This window comes from Erpetoichthys calabaricus, chromosome 3 (genome assembly GCF_900747795.2).
Source record: "Erpetoichthys calabaricus chromosome 3, fErpCal1.3, whole genome shotgun sequence".
NCBI classification, from domain to species: domain Eukaryota; kingdom Metazoa; phylum Chordata; class Cladistia; order Polypteriformes; family Polypteridae; genus Erpetoichthys; species Erpetoichthys calabaricus.
The window spans coordinates 71,934,859-71,952,925 of record NC_041396.2 but is presented as its reverse complement, the minus strand read 5'-3'; positions in this window follow the sequence as shown (position 1 = coordinate 71,952,925).

The window sequence follows — 18,067 nt, the reverse complement described above, 5'->3', positions numbered from 1 at the left end:
TCCACAGCTTAGGGGCCCTGTAACTAAAAGCTCGACCTCCCATTGTTATTTTATTAATCCTTGGAACCATAAGCAGACCAGCATCTTGAGATCTTAATGTGCGCTCTGGTTTGTAAGTCATGGTAAGTTCAGACAAGTAAGCCGGACCTCGGCCATTTAATGCTTTATATGTTAAAAGAAGGATTTTGAAATCTGCCCTAAATTTAACCGGGAGCCAGTGTAAGGATTTAAGAACTGGAGTTATGTGTTCATATTTTCTTGTTCTTGTAATAATTCTTGCAGCCGCATTTTGTATTAACTGGAGGCTGTATAAAGAACAGTTTGAACATTCAGTGAACACTGCATTGCAGTAGTCAATCCTACTAGAGATAAATGCATGAATTCATTTCTCAGAATCCTGTTTATTTAGAAAGCGTCTTAATTTCCTAACATTTTTAAGATGGAAGAAACATGTTTTGGACAACTTTGTAATATGTGCTTTAAATGACATGCTGGAGATAAGTCCTAGATTGCGGGCTGATTCAGTAAAATTAATTGGGATTCCAACTGAGTTAAATGATGACAAAATATTGTTATGATCAGCAACAATTAACATCTCTGTTTTATCTGTATTTAAAGACAAGTAGTTCTCATTCATCTACTCCTTTAATTCGCTAACACAACTAATTAAATACAACATCGGAGAAACTTCATCTGATTTAAATGAAAGGTATAACTGGGTGTCATCTGCATACGAGTGAAAATTAACATTATGTTTCCTAATGATAGATCCCAGTGGAAGCATGTAAAGTGAAAACAGTAAAGGTCCCAGTACTGAGCCCTGCAGGACAATAAAGGGGATGAGACAGAGTACACTAGTCAGGTGGAGAACTTTGTTTCTTGGTGCAAATTGAATTATCTGCAACTTAACAAGAGCAAAACCAAAGAATTGTTTATTGACTTTCACAGCACCAAAAAGCCTCTATGTCCAGTTCCTATTCAAGGAGTGGATGTAGAAGTGGTGCGTTCCTACAAGTACTTTAGGGTCCACATCAGTATCTACAATTTAAGAATGAGCAGACATTGCAGAGTTAAAACACTAACAAGTCATGATATTAAATAAGACCTGGTATTGGAAAGGATTGTATTCAAATTAAGCAACTGTGTTGAAGCAATAACCTGCAGCCGCAGTGGCCCTCTAGGACTGCCGCTGATCACCCTTGGCTTAAGTCATGGACAAACCCTATTGACTACCATTACAAAACTGCCTTACAATGTGACTTATGCCAGAATGAGTTTCAAAAGGGGAAGGAAAACCATCAAAAACCATAATCACAAAATTAAACTTAGTATTTTTTAACATATTAAGCAAATAAAGAAAAAAAAAATCAAAATTAAGAGTCAAAATATTAAAAACCTAGAAAAAAAAAGTACAAAAAGTATACATCAAAAATAGTGGAATAAAGCTGTAATTTATACCCAAAATTCAAATACAAAGCCAAAGACTTAAAAAAGAAAAGAAATACAAAAATTAATGAAATGATGAGCAGGATCACAAAACTCACAAAAACCAAAACAAGAGAACTAAAGGGAGCAGAAGAACATAGTTAATGCTAACTAATGCCACTGCAGGAGTTTAACCTTTTTCAGTTTTCTCATAGATTTCATATGTGTTGGTAGGGATATATTAGAGTTTAGCACCATTATTTGCAGCTCTTCTTAAAGGTATACTCCACCCAAAGAAAAGATATTTTAATATGTTACTTACCCCATGTGCTTTGCAGTGGTGGTTGAGAAAAAATCGTTAATCTCATGTTTTTATACAGCATGGGGAGAAAGAAGTTTATCACATTACAGAACTCAATTGTGGCCAGTGCAGCACAACAGCAAACAATTTAAAAAATACCCATGGAAAAATGTTTCAAACTCATGTTACTTATGTTTAATAGCCCAAATGTCTGTTATCCAGTCACTGGCTCAAAACATGCAAAACGAATACTTTTTTTCATAAACTATTGTTAATAAATTCTTCCGGAATTATCAGCGGGCACATAAACAGTAAACCCAAAGACTTATTAGAACATTAGAACACTCTAGACAAGAACAGACCATTCAGCCCAACAAAGCTCGCCAGTCCTATCCACTTATTTCTTCCAAAAAAACATCAAGTCGAGTTTTGAAAGTCCCTAAAGTCTTACTGTCTACCACACTACTTGGTAGCTTATTCCAAGTGTCTATCGTTCTTTGTGTAAAGAAAAACTTCCTAATGTTTGTGTGAAATTTACCCTTAACAAGTTTCCAACTGTGTCCCCTTATTCTTGATGAACTCATTTTAAAATAACAGTCTCGATCCACTGTACTAATTTCCTTCATAATTTTAAACACTTCAATCATGTCACCTCTTAATCTTCTTTTGCTTAAACTGTATAGGGTCAGCTCTTTTAATCTTTCCTCATAATTCATCCCCTGTAGCCCTGGAATCAGTCTAACCGCTCTTCTGTGGACCTTTTCTAGTGCTGCTATGTCCTTTTTATAGCTTGGAGACCAAAACTACACACAGTACTCAAAATGAGGCCTCACCAGTGCATTATAAAGCTTGAGCATAAACTCCTTGGACTTGTACTCCACACACTGTGCTATATAACCTAACATTCTGTTAGCCTTGTTAATGGCTTCTGAACACTGTTGGGCATGTTAGCTTCGAGTCGAAGTCGATAGCTTAGAGTCCACTATGACTCCTAAATCCTTCTCATAAGGTGTACTCTCGTTTTTCCGACCACCCATTGTGTATTCAAACCTAACATTTTTACTTCCTATGTGTAATACTTTACATTTACTGACATTAAATTTCATCTGCCACAAATCTGCCCAAGCCTGTATGCTATCCAAGTCCTTCTATAATGATATAATGGATTCCAACTTATCTGCTAATCCACCTATCTTGGTATCATCTGCAAACTTAACCAGCTTGTTACTTATATTCCTATCTAAATCATTTATATATATTAAAAATAGCAGTGGCCCTAGCACTGACCCCTGTGGCATACCACTCTTAACATCGGCCAGTTCTGATGAGATTCCTCGCACCATCACCCTCTGCTTTCTGTGTCCGAGCCATTTCTGCACCCATCTAAAAACATCACCCTGAACTCCCACTTCTTTTAATTTGATGCCCAACCTCTCATGTGGCACCTTATTAAATGCTTTCTGAAAGTCCAGATAAATAATATCATAAGCTCCACTTTGATCATATCTTTTTGTTGCCTCCTCATAGAATTCCAGCATGTTAGTAAAACACGACCTCCCTCTTCTGAACCCATGCTGACTGTTCAGAATAACTCCTGTCCTTGCCAGGTGTTGCTCAATCTTATCCTTAATAATTCCTTCCATTAATTTGCCTGTGATGCATGTTAAGCTTACTGGCCTATAGTTGTTTGGATCTGCCCTGTCACCCTTTATATATAATGGGATGATATTTGCCATTTTCCAGTCCTTCGGAATCTCTCCAGTGCGCAGTGACTTCCTAAAAATATCTGTCAAGGGTTTATATAAGTACTCACTAGCCTCCTTAACAACTCGAGGGTAAATGGGATTGATGTTTTGACTTCAAGATCTGCCCCTCCCTGTCATTAATCAGTCAGGAGTCCCGTCTTCAATTCAAAAAGTCCTTATGTATTTATGGCATTGTGGGTATTACTTGATGTTGTGGGCATTATGTGACTGATGCCTTAAGTATTGTGGGGTGCAGTTACAATCTGTTGAGACCTCTTGTGCCCTGTTTTAATACCCCAGGTCTGAAGGTTCCAGCTCCTGAACAGCCATCCCTAGAAAGCTCTGGAACAAATGGGGTGCTTCTAGAGAGTATGCTGTCAATCACATGGCCGGCTCCACTTTGTGTCTAAGCGCTATACCCCTGTAGTAATATTGCAGGTATTAGGCCCCAATGCGATTAATAAATACTTCTGTCTGCTGGCTGCTTCAATAATTTGCATATTTTATTATTTTAAAGCTAATTTTTTCATTTTTTCCAAAAAATATACAGTATATTATTTATTTTATTCGCTGTTACAAGGATACAATGTGTCACTGGTGTAATGTGTTGTGAAGTCTGTATCATAATATGTATTATATGTGAATTTAGTGTATTTAGTGAAGCATGTCTGCTTCAGGATGCAGGCAGAAAAACACGGTTTGCCTCAGCCAGCATTATTTCGCACACCAGCCCTGGATGTAGGAACACCAGAAGAATAGTCATGTCTGTCTGTAATGATGATATAGAATTTAGTGATCTAATGAAAAAAGAATTAAAGAAGAAGGATTAAATAATTCACAATTGTATTTGCTAGAATAGAAAAGCATTTAAAACACTAATCTGCATTATTTAGCACTATTCTGACAATAATTATAATTAGATTAGGGTTAAATATAACTTAGACAAGCCCTAAAAAAGGACAGTTGGGGACAAAATAGGTGGGAGGCTAAAATGTAAGTGTTTTATAATTACTTTAAAATTAACATAATTTAAGTGAGATATCAGTGAAACATTTTCTAGGATCTAACTGGTTTTCCAAAGTGTGTAAAACTCTCAAATGATTGTAGGTTCATGCACCCCCATGCCCTAATCATAGACTTTGGCTTACTAGTGTCATAAATGGTCGTGCCATTCTAATTTTCCTCGAATGTGTGTCAGAAAAGAACAAGAGTGTTTTTGTTGAATTTATCAGGACAAGAGAAAGCTAAAAACAAATCAAGTTGTTTTTCTCACATGGCAGCACAGCATGCTTGATCATTAATGATCAAGAGGATACAGTAAGTATTCCTGCAAGGAACAACGTTTCAAAGAGAGAAAATGGCCACAGAGATGAGCCTGTTAGTTCTTCATCGCTGTGGTGCATAGGAGAGCAGACGGCTATTAGGCTCTGTTCAGCTGTAACCCTAAATTGAGCCCCTTGGTCAGGATCATATGATAAAATATTTATATTCAGTACGCATGAACACAAGGATTATTAATTATTTGGGAGTTTAACTTTGCTTACAATAAATATTTAATCCCTCCCAACTTCAACTGCTCTGCAAATATAACTTTTTAAATAGTTGCCGTAAAAAATATTGAAAGTTATTTTTGGTTTGGTTTTGTTACATTTTTGTGATAAATCATGTTCACAGGGGCTGTTAATTCATTGATAAGCAGAATTTCGGTGGATCATAAAGCCAGGAAAGCTTTGAGTGGAGTCAGCACCCTTCAGACACACAAATGGAGGGTTTGACACTTTTCAAAGCCAAAGGTTTGGAGCTAATATAAGGCAAAAAATAGGGTTTCATTCCTGGCTGAAATATTTTTTCTTTTAATTTAAACTTTCTTTTATTTTTTTAAATATTATTTTGGGAATTTTGCTATTGATTACATTTTTGTTTTATTATAGTTCTTAATCAATATTTAGTATAAATTAGTGTTAATATTATTTGTCAGTTATAGTGCTTATAAAAAGTATCTCTTTGGAAGTTTTCATATTGTATCATTATACAACATTGAATCTCATTGGAATTAATTTGTCTTTTTTAACAAATATTAACAGAAAAAACTATTATGTCAAAGTACAAACAGATTAATACAAAGTGGTCTCAATTAATTACAAATATCCATCCATCCATCCATTTTCCAACCCGCTGAATCCGAACACAGGGTCACGGGGGTCTGCTGGAGCCAATCCCAGCCAACACAGGGCACAAGGCAGGAACCAATCCCGGGCAGGGTGCCAACCCACCGCAGAATTACAAATACAAAACACAAAATAATTGGTCACATATGTATTTGCTCCCTTCAAGTAAAACCTTTAGCAGGTATGACTGCCTTGGGTCTATGTGCACAGGTTTATGTTTGCTTTACACATCTGGACACTGCCATTTTCCCAATTCCTCTTTGCAAAACTACTCAATCTCTGACATGTTGTATGGGGATCTTGAGTGAACAGCCTTTTTCAAGTCCAGCCACAAATTCTCGATTGGGATGTGATATATACTCTGACTTGGCCACTCCAGGACATTAACATTGTTGTTTTTGTGCCATTCCTGTTTAGCTTTGGTTTATACTTGAGGTCATTGTCTTGCTGGAAAACAAATCTCCCAAGATGCAAGTTTCTTGCTGACTACATTTTTATTTCTGTAGCACATTTTCATACAAGGAATACAGTTCAAAGGGCTTTACACAATATAAAAGAAGAGTTACATGAGAAATTTTGCACATGAATTTGCACCAGTTTGCACATGAACTTGATGTTAGCACATTGTTCGAACTGCGACATTGCACTGAATGACTATGCACACATCTAACTCAAACGGTAATTAAAACACAAATCCAATCCAAATCTATTGTAACTTGTCTATAGACGGGCTGCACTCCCCTCCACAACAATGTGTGCATAATCTGATCACGCACTATATTACAATTCCAGGAAGTTTTTGACTGCCTCTTGTCAATAGTTAAATATAACTAAATAAATAATATAGTATATAAAAAATAGTTTATGAAGATATGTTTTTTAGAGCCGTTAAGATAAGTCCGATCATATGGTCAGATGGCCAGGAAGGAAAAAAAAACAAAAAACTCCAGGGGGTTCCTGCCTAAAAGACCGCCTAGACCCCACTGGGCATTCTACCTAACATAATGGTGCTAAAGTCAGTCTTACTATTTTTAATCTTCATTTTAGATATTTAGATGCAGTGGGTCTTGCAGACAGTTAAGAGTATCTGCTTTCATTCCATCATCACAAGCAGCTGGACAGTACTTTGATAAGGTGGTGATGGCATACGTGGTGGCAGCAACTCCACCATAGAGAGGCCGGAAAAGAAAACAGAACATCCATGAAGTACCTAATATTACAATGCATATATAATTTATTAGAAGTAGAGCAGAAATGCAATTAAGAAAAAGCCAAATTGAAAAAGTGGGTTTTTAATAGTTTTTTAAATTGATAAAGTGTATTACCTGGGATATCTCTATTAGTCAAGTATTTGCAATTTTTGGTACATAACAGCAAAAGGACATATCACCACTTCTTTTATGTTTAGCTCTTGGTATAATAACTAAACTAAACTAGCTAAACTAAAGTGTCAGACAATCTGAGGTCACTACTGGGAATGCAAGAGGACAGGCACTCCAAAGTATATGAGGGAGGAAGATTATTGAGAGCTTTAAATACCATTGGCAGTATTTTAAAATCAATTCTAAAGGACGTGGGTAACCAATGTAACAATGCTAAAACTGGTGAGATTTTCTTTTGCTGGTTATGATTCTTGCTGCTACATTTTGAACTGACTGCAACCAGTTAATGTCTTTCTTAGGGAGTCCTGTTAGGAGAGCATTACAGTAATCTAGTCAACTAAAAACAAAAGCATGAATTAATTTTGGCCTAATTTTTGCAATATTTCTAAAGTGAAAAAATGCAGTCCTAGTAATATAGTTAATGTGTGATTTAAAGTTTACACCAATGTCCATTATCACACTGAAGTTCTTAACTTCTGCCTTGATTTTGACTGCCAAGGGGTCAAATTTATTTCTAGGATCTTCACTATTTCCATGTTTTCCAACAACTAAAATTTCATTTTTTTCCTTATTTAGCATGAGAAAATTACTATTGAACTATTTAGAAATACAAAACAGACATTGGATCAGAGGGCACAGACAGTCAGGGTTATCGGGTGCTATAGATAAGTAAATCTGTGTGTCATCTACATAACTGTGGTAGCTCACCTTGTGTTTTGAGATAATATGGCCTAACGGGAGCATGTAAATTAAAAATAATAGTGGGCCCTGAGTAGATCTTTGTGGTATCCCATATAATTTGCATATTTGAGCTACCACTGCCATAACTAACAAAAACATTTCATGTGTGCTAAATAAGACTGAAACCAATTGAGGACATTACCAGAGAGACCCACCCATTGGATAAGACAATTAATAAGAATGCTGTGGTCTATGGTGTTCAATGCTGCAGGTCATTAACTACTTTAAATATTACAATTTGTGTACTGTGATTTGGTCTAAAACCATTCTCAAATTTATCAAGAATGGCATGTTTTATTCAAGCAATTATTTAACTGATTATAAACTGCTTTTTCTAGGTTTGTACTTAAAAAAGGCAGGTTAGAAATAGGTCAAAAGTAGTTAAAGACAGAGGCATCAAGATTATTTTTCTTCAGCTTCTGTCTTTAGAGAATTTGGGAAGACCCCGGTATCTAATGCGGAGGTAACTATATAAATTACACTCTCAATGAACACATCAGAAACATCTTTAAAAAAGCATTTTGGCACTGGGTCAAGGGTACAAATGGAAGGTTTTGAGTAATTATCTATGAAGTTTAGGTAAACCCATTTTAGAGAAGGAATTTAGTTCAGTATGGTGAGCTTGATAAGGGTCAACAGTATTGGCCTTTGAGGGATGTAGTATATTATACAGTATCTAATATTGTTTATTTTATGATTAAAGAATGCTGTAAAAGCTTTGAATGTTTCACTTGGGGGTTTCAGGACGCAATCCGCTGATTGAGTTGGGTTTAGGAGATGATAGATGGAAGAAAATAAAACTCTTGGATTTCCTGTATCTTCATTTAAAATTTTAGAAACATAGGACTGCCTCTCTAGTCGGACTACTTTGTTGTATTCAGTAATATGCACCTTCAATATTTCATAGTGAACCATTTAGTTTTCTTGGGCAACAGTTGTCATTTACAGTCATATGAAAACGTTTGGGAACCCCTCTCAACCTGCATAATCATTTACTTTCAACAAAAAAGATAACAGTGGTACAGTATGTCTTTCATTTCCTAGGAACATCTGAGTATTGAAGTGTTTTCCGAACAAAGATTTTTAGTGAAGCAGTATTTAGTTGTATGAAATTAAATCAAATGTGAAAAACTGGCTGTGTAAAAATTTGGGTCCCCTTGTAATTTTGCTGATTTGAATACATGTCACTGCTCAATACTGATTACTTGCAACACCAAATTGGTTGGATTAGCTCATTAAGCCTTGAACGTCATAGACAGGTGTGTCCAATCATGAGAAAAGGTATTTAGGGTGGTCAATTGCAAGCTGTGCTTCCCATTGACTCTCCTCTGAAAAGTGAAAGCAACTCTCAAAAGATTTGAAAACAATAATTGTTCAGTATGGTGGTTTAGGGGAAGGCTACAAAAAGCTATCTCAGAGGTTTAAACTGTTGGTTTCAACTGTAAGGAATGTAATGGAAGGCCACAGGCACAGTTGCTGTTAAACCCAGGTCTGGCAGGCCAAGAAAAATACAGGAGCAGCATATGCGCAGGATTGTGAGAATGGTTACAGACAACCCACAGATCACCTCCAAAGACCTGCAAGAACATCTTGCTGCAGATGGTGTATCTGTACATCATTCTACAATTCAGCGCAATTTGCACAAAGAACATCTGTATGGCAGGGTGATGAGAAAGAAGCCCTTTCTGCACTCACGCCACAAACAGAGTCGCTTGTTGTATGCAAATGCTCATTTAGACAAGCCAGATTCATTATGGAACAAAGTGCTTTGGACTGATGAGACAAAAATTGAGTTATTTGGTCATAACAAAACGCGCTTTGCATGGCGGAAGAAGAACACCGCATTCCAAGAAAAACACCTGCTACCTACTGTCAAATATGGTGGAGGTTCCATCATGCTGTGGGACTGTGTGGCTAGTTCAGGGACTTGAATATCATCGAAAATCTATGGGATGATTTGAAGCAGGTTGTCCATGCTCAGCAGCCATCAAATTTAACTGAACTGGAGAGATTTTGTATGGAAGAATGGTCAAAAATACCTCAATCCAGAATCCAGACACTCATCAAAGGCTATAGGAGGTGTCTAGAGGTGGTTATATTTGCAAAAGGAGGCACAACTAAGTATTGATGTAATATCTCTGTTGGGGTGCCCAAATTTATGCACCTGTCTAATTTTGTTATGATGCATATTGCATATTTTCTGTTAATCCAATAAACGTAATGTCACTGCTGAAATACTACTGTTTCCATAAGGCATGACATGTATTAAAAGGAAGTTGCTGCTTTGAAAGCTCAGCCAATGATAAACAAAAATCCAAAGAATTAAGAGGGGTTCCCAAACTTTTTCATATGACTGTACACAGCCTGTCCAACTTCAGCCACTGCAGCTTAGAACTCCTTCAGGCTCATCATACGTTTATTGTGTCATTACGACCTCCCTCACTAGTCTTTTTCTTCCATGATAACTCAGTTTTTGTGGATGGCGTACTCTAGGCAGATATACAGCTGTGCCATACTCTTTCCACCACTTAATGATTAAGTTAACTTGACACCAAGGGATATTCAATGACTTGGATATTTTCTTGTCTCCATCCCCTGACTTGCGTTTTTCAGTCATCTTTTCAAAGAGTTGCTTTGAGTTTTCTTTTATCTTCATTGTGTAGGTTTTGCCATCATACTGACTAGTCACAAGTTGGCCCTTCCAGATAAGGTGTATTTATACTGCACCCAACTGAAACCACTTGACTACGGACCGGTGGTCTCCATTGAACTAATTATGTGATTTGGAAAACCAACTGACTGAACCAGTGGTGACTCAAGTGTGTCATATTAATGAATGCTTATGCAAACAATTATTTTGTGTTTTTTTTTTAACTAATTTAGACCACTTTGCAGAGATCCGTTTTCACCTTGACATTAAAAGGTCTTTTTCTGTTGGTGTGTGTCAAAAAGGCCAAATGAAATCCATTATGATAAATAAAATGTGAAAATCCCAGGAAGAGAATGAAACCTGTTTAGTCTCAAGCAGAGGAGGCTGCATGGGGGCCTAATCCAGGTATTTAAAATCCTCAAAGGCATTTATAAAGTAGATCCAGCAACATTCTTTCAGCTTAAGAGTGAATTACGCACTCGAGGACATCAGTGGAAGTTAAGGAATGTGCATTTAAAACTAAAGCCAGGAAGTACTTCTTTACGCAAAGAATTGTGGGACTCTGAAAGAAACTACCGAGACATGCAGTTGAAACAGAAACCTTGACAACCTTTAATAAGAATCTGGTGAGATAGTGGGACAGCTTAGCTATTAGCTAAACAAACAGGCTTGATGGACTGAATGGTCGCCTCTTGTTTTTCAAATTTCTTATGTTCTTGTGTTCTTTTGAGCACAACCCCCTTTTTTGATAGTGTTTTGCTTTTACTTGTTTATTGATTGTCCGTTTCCTAAAAAATAAGCACCTTAAAACTGTTTTGACTTTAGGACCAGGGGTTTTGTATGGTTCCTCTACTCTTATTTTGTAAGTTTATAAGTAAAGCCAGTTCAGAGTCCCCACAGAACTTAACCTGCAAATTTTTTGAAAGATGGGAGGAAGATCAGAGTAGGAAAACTCATACAGGCGGCGGAATTAAAATACTGTACAAACATCACACAGACAGTAACCAGGCTAGAATTTGAAATCATTCTTCTAGCCTTGTGAGACTGCAATGTTAACCACAGTGTCCTTGTCCTTGCCCCAATGCTTAAACAGATTTTCCATGCTGTAGGTCATGATGGGAAGGAGAGAAGTTTAACTGAAAATGAAACAGTCAGATAGTTGGTCATTTTCAATGCTGTTGATAGGAGCACTTCAGACAGCCAATGTTAGCTTCTCAGTTATTATCCCAGAGACTTTAAAGGTTCCACATGCATCAACATTTCTCAAAGACACCCTTACACTTGATGAAGCATAAGGGCTCATTCACACTTGTCTTAGGCAGCATGTTACATTTTTCAGTGTGTTCTTACATGGCGTTGTGAATGGTGACCATAGAATGCGATTAACTTTACTGGTGTGTTACGGATTACCTGCAGTATGTGTCTATGGAAAGAAAATACAAGAAACCACCTAGGTGTGAATGGTCACTGATATAACAGCATGAAGGCAGATGTTAGCATGAGTATAAGAGAAGTATCATTTCCACTTGAGCATGACTTTTGAATCTGACTATTGTGCTTGACAAATGAGGTCAGTATAGATAGATAGATAGATAGATAGATAGATAGATAGATAGATAGATAGATAGATAGATAGATAGATACTTTATTAATCCCAATGGGAAATTCACATTCTTCAGCAGCAGCATACTGATACAATAAATAATATTAAAGAATGATAATAATGCAGGTGAAAAACAGACAATAACTATGTATAATTAAATGTTAACGTTTACCCCCCCGGATGGAATTAAACAGTCGCATAGTTTGGGGGAGGAACGATCTCCTCAATCTGTCAGTGGAGCAGGACAGTGACAGCAGTCTGTCACTGAAGCTGCTCTTCTGTCTGGAGATGATACTATTAAGTGGATGCAGTGGATTCTCCATAATTGATAGGAGCCTGCTGAGCGCCCTTCGCTCTGCCACAGATGTTAAACTGTCCAGCTCCATGCCAACAATAGAGCTTGCCTTCCTCACCAGTTTGTCCAGACGTGAGGCGTCTTTCCTCTTAATGCTGCCTCCCCAGCACACCACTGCGTAGAAGAGGGCGCTCGCCACAACTGTTTGATAGAACATCTGCAGCATCTTATTGCAGATGTTGAAGGACGCCAGCCTTCTAAGGTAGTATAACCGGCTCTGTCCTTTCTTGCACAGCGCATCAGTATTGGCAGTCCAGTCTAATTTATCATCCAGCTGCACTCCCAGATATTTATAGGTCTGCACCATTTGCACACAGTCACCTTTGATGATCACTGGGTCTATGAGGGGTCTGGGCCTCCTAAAATCCACCACCAGCTCTTTGGTTTTGCTGGTGTTCAGGTGTAGGTGGTTTGAGTTGCACCATTTAACAAAGTCATTGATTAGGTCCCTATACTCCTCCTCCAGCCCATTCCTGGTGCAGACTTATATATATATATATATATATATATATATATATATATATATATATATATATATATATATGTATAGATAGCAGACTTCCTGCTGTACCACAGATGTGAACTCAAAGTCTGTGACCCTGTGGAATATATGTAGAAACCAAATGTTTTAGGCAACTGAGGTAAAAGGTTAACAATTTAGGTAAAACGTCTGTTCACTTTTGGCTCAGGTTGGGAACTGGATTTCTTTTACAGTTCATTTACTGCTAGATCTCTCATATTGTGGGGCTCTGCGTCATGGCTCACGCACGTCATAGCTCACGCACAAACCTAAAGCTGGCATTCAATATAATGGTATGGTAATTCACACCGTGACATGTGTCAACTATTTATAGTGAATTCAGATTTTTGTTAGCATTACTTTCTTTCTGGACGTCAAGGTTACATTCGTCATACTGATATACAAAGCAGCTAAATGAGATCTACCCTCAATTCAGAGTTTCTTGAAGTTGTTTTTTCTGAATTACATTTTCCCATGAAATTATTTTAATCACAGAGATTCAAACACCAGAGCACCAAGGGCAGACTGCATCGTGTAGAGAAACTGAAAGCTTTTGTTGGGGATCACCTTTTTGATTTCAACCTTTCATTCCTTTCAATTACTCTGCCTAACCATTCCAAGCAGGCAGTCATTATTTTTCGACAGGACGCTTGCTGTATATGTTTTGCTGAACTCATTTCACAAGCTTGAAGCATGAAACTTGTGACCTTGCATTTTCAATTTTGAAAGCAGGCTGTCATAGCAGGGGCTTAAGGATGTCCTCATGCAAGGCACGGCGTGACACTCACAATCACTCACAAATGGCTTATAGTGAAGCTCTCTCGAGTTGTCATTATGAAAAATTCTCATGACTTGCAAACAGGTACGGCAGATGTGTTTGGGGCTTTACACTTTTGAAGCATGGAGCAGCGGTACACATGTCTGAATGAAGCTGTGAGTTTTTCAAAGATGAAAAGCAGGTGCTGTTTCAGATATGACACAGTGGAGATCATAAAAGGAAGCTGATTGTCAAGCTAGTGGGTAGGTGATAGACTCTAAGCTGTTAACTTTGGAGGAGTGAAAATAAAGTTAGTTTATGGTAAAAAATAAACCTAGTGAAGAAAAGTATAAGTTAATTTTGCAAATTACTTAAGCAAATTACTTATAGGCACACAGATGTGTAGTGGTAAACAATGAACCATGAAAAAGTTTAGAAACATAATTCCACCAGGGTTTTATGTGAAGATGTGTTCCTGCTTTCAGTCTTCATTGGCCTTTCAATAATGTTAGACATTAAGCGCATGAATTCTGCTGGGTCATCTTTATCAATGACCTTAAGATAAGTATTGCAGACTAATTTAAGGGTATTTGCATACACATTTCAGGGAACCATAATGTTTGGGACAATTGGCGTCACAGGTGTTTGTGATTACATGGCTTCATTAGTACAGGCTTAAGATACCTACGATTACTTCTAGTCTTTGGAGTCTGTAGTTGCCATTGTTCAACATGAGGGCAAGATTTGTGCCAATTAAAGTCAAAGAAGCTGTTATGAGGCTGAATAACACAAATACAAATATTTGAGACATCAGTAAAACATTAGGGTTACCTAAATCAACTGTCTGGAATAATATTAAGAAGAAGGAAAGCACTGGTGATCTCAGTAAAGGCCAAGGAAGACCTCCACTATTGATAACAGAAGTATCCTCACTATGGTAAAGAAAAAGGCCCAAATACCTGCCTGGCAGATTACAAAAAGTCTTCAGGAGGCAGATATGTACGTGTCAGAGACAACTATCTGCAGAAGACTTCATGAACAAAAATACAGAAGCCACGCTGCAAGATGCAAACCACTAGTTAGCCAAAAAAAAAAAACAGGATGGCCAGATTACAGTTTGCGAAAAAGTACTTTAAAAAGCCTGCAGAATTCTGCAAAAAGGTCTTGTGGACAGTTGAGACAAAGATGAACCTGTACCAGAGTGAGGGCAAGAGCTACGTATGGAGACAAGAAGGAACTGCCCAAGATGCAAAGTATATCACATACAGTATAACATGGTGGTGGGGGTGATATGGCTTGTGCATGTATGGCACATTTATCTTCATTGATGACATAACTGCTGACAGCAGCTGCAGAATGAATTCTGAGGTGTACAGAAACATCTTATCTACTCAAGATCCAGTAAATGCCTCCAAACCCATTGAATGGTGCTTCATCTTACAAAAATATAATGACCTGAAACATACTGCTAAGGCAAAACAGGAGTTTATCAAAGCTAAGAAATTGAAAATTGTTGAATGGCCAAGCCAGTCACTCACTTTAAACCTAATTTATATGCAGAAGAGAAAACTTAAGGGGACAAGCCCCCGAAACAACCAGGAGCTGAAGATGGCTAAATTAGAGGCTTAGCAGAACAACACCAGAGAAAATACTCAGCACCTGGTGATGTCTATGCATTCCAGATTTCAAACAGTCATTGCACGCAAGGGATATATGCAATAAAGTATTAAATATGACTGCTTTAATATACCTGCCATTGCTATGTTCCAAACATCATGGTATCTTTAAATGGGAGGACCATGTACAAAAAGTGTTGTCATTTCCACACGGTGTGACTGAAATGTATGTAAATACCCTTAAATGAAAGTCTGCAATTTGCACTTTAATCATGTTGGAATTGTTTGATGTGTAATTTCAAACTGTGGAACAGAGGGGTAAAAAATGTGTCTTTGTCTCAAACACTATGGAGGAAACTGTACATTAGACTAAAAGACAACTCCAAGTTGAACCAGTGTGTCTAAGTGTGCTCTATGATGAACCGGTGGGTTCCCACATTGCACCCAGTGCTTCCCATGACACTGAACTGTTAAGATGTTTAGAAAATGGATTGATCTTTCCTAGCTACATGTCCAGGGTTCGTTTTTGCCTTTTGCCCAATAGATAGATAGATAGATAGATACTTTACTAATCCCCAAGGGGAAATTCACATTCTCCAGCAGCAGCATACTGATAAAAAAATAAATTAAGTTGAAGAGTGATAAAAAATGCAGGTATAACAGACAGCAACTTTGTATAATGGTAACATTTGAACCCCCAAAGCCCCCCCCCCCCCCCAATTGGGTGGAATTGAAGAGTCGCACAATGCATAGTGTGGGGGAGGAACGATCTCCTCAGTCTGTCAGTGGAGCAGGACAGTGATATTCCTGGGAGAAGCTGCGGCTCCTGTGCAACTCTGAACTGGATTAAGCAAGTTTAGTAATCACATTAAACACAATGTAGAAAATAACAGTGACTGAAACACAATACCAAAAGAATGGAAACACTGAACTATTGATTCATAGTGCACAGTATATAATCAAACAATGACATGTTGTTATATTATATAATACATATTTATATATATATATTTATAGTACATTTTACTGACAGATGTTGCACACAAGAAGATGGCAAAGCAGTTCCTAGCATTTATGGAAAAGGCAGACATACATTGTTTTAAACACTGAGCACCTGTCTACGAATGTCATGCTGATCTTTTTAAAGATTTTATATCTGAGGTGCACAATCAACAAATATTCTTTAATTAATGCTGAATTACTTAAGCCCTATGTGAAATCTGATGTGCCATGTAACTGCTTTAATTGTTACGTTTTTCCATTAATTCCCAAAAGACTGCTATTATCCCACTTTAATATTGCCCAAACTGCATGAGACTGGCTAGCTCAGAAGAAAGGCAGTTGGATGATAAAGTAAAGAATGCTGCCATCTACCAGACACTGAAGGAATTACAAAAACGTTTTAGTATCCTTTCTTTGTCTTTGCATATTCCAATTAATGTATTGCTATTGCAAATTCCTCAGAAATGGTACTGTAATTTCCTTAGCATTTCAGTTAGGTTTCTTAATTTTCTTTCAATTAAGGCATCTATCTGCCGATATATTATCTTTCAGTTTGCAATTCAAAACAAGTCATTTAACCTGAATATACTCTCATTAAAAAAAGATGTTTACATTGCCTGAATACATTCATATTAAGGGTACCAGTGGGGTATGTGCGCTTTCCACTCTGTTACCTCTTCTTTTTTTTTCCCCAGTTAGTGTTGTCATACTGGATGTTTTGTATTTGTGATGACAGTCTTGTGAATGGCATTATATAAAATGTAGGTCATGTGGTCTACTTTATAAAGATCTGAACTTTAAAGCACGAATAGAAATGTAATCATCAGAAGAACATTTAATTTATGACCTGAAGACGGCCATTTAAACTATGAGAGATCCAACTGCATAAACAAGGATGTGTTTGGAAGGGTTTTTGAGCAGCGTGCAAAATACCCTGCAGGAAAATGCTATCAGTTAGGAAATGCGTATCTTAAGTGGATGGATCACATCATACAGGGAAACACACAAAAGCCAACAATCAAAAGCGACACCACCTTGAAAGTCTGACCAGCATTCCACAAGACTGAGTCCAGTGTACAGAGAAGCTGTGGGTGTTTAATTGTTACTTCTACTTAAGATAACAGCATGCTGTGAACCCCCCCCCCCCCCCAATACAGACCAGCATTACATCTTTGTTTATTTAAAGCCATGGTAGTCAGAATCAAGTCATTTAAACGGTAAAGCACCATTCCCCTGTAACATGAACATAATTTCAGTATTATAATATTGACAGTCTCCACCCAACTCTTCAGCATCACGGAGGCCAAGGCAAGTTCTAACAGCTGTGTGGGGCTCCTTTTTATATTTTTCTCTGAAACTGCTTGCCTTCTTTCTTGAATCCTGCCAAGGCTTTTCAAAGGATAGATCTCCTTAATTTCCAGAAAGGCAGGCTGCTGTCATTCAACCATCTAGCTATGTATAGCCTGCTAGCAGCTCACAGATGACAGCTGCCTTCCCACCCAGACTGTGCAGGGCTTTCTGCTTGCAGCTATAATATTTTCCTGCACATCTAATAATTGGGCATTGAGTGACTTATAATACCTTTACATTTCCTGGGGTTCTAAGGGATAATCAGAGGGCCAAGACCACTGGGGACCCATACTTCATTCCTTGGTTTTGAGTAATGGAGACCACTTCTTTCTTCATGCTTCAGTGGTGGTTTCAAACAAAAATATACAGTATATAAATAATATAGCAATTGCAGATTATTTAGTATCTTAACACGGCCACTGGGGATGCACAAACCAGTGTGTTTCTTCGTG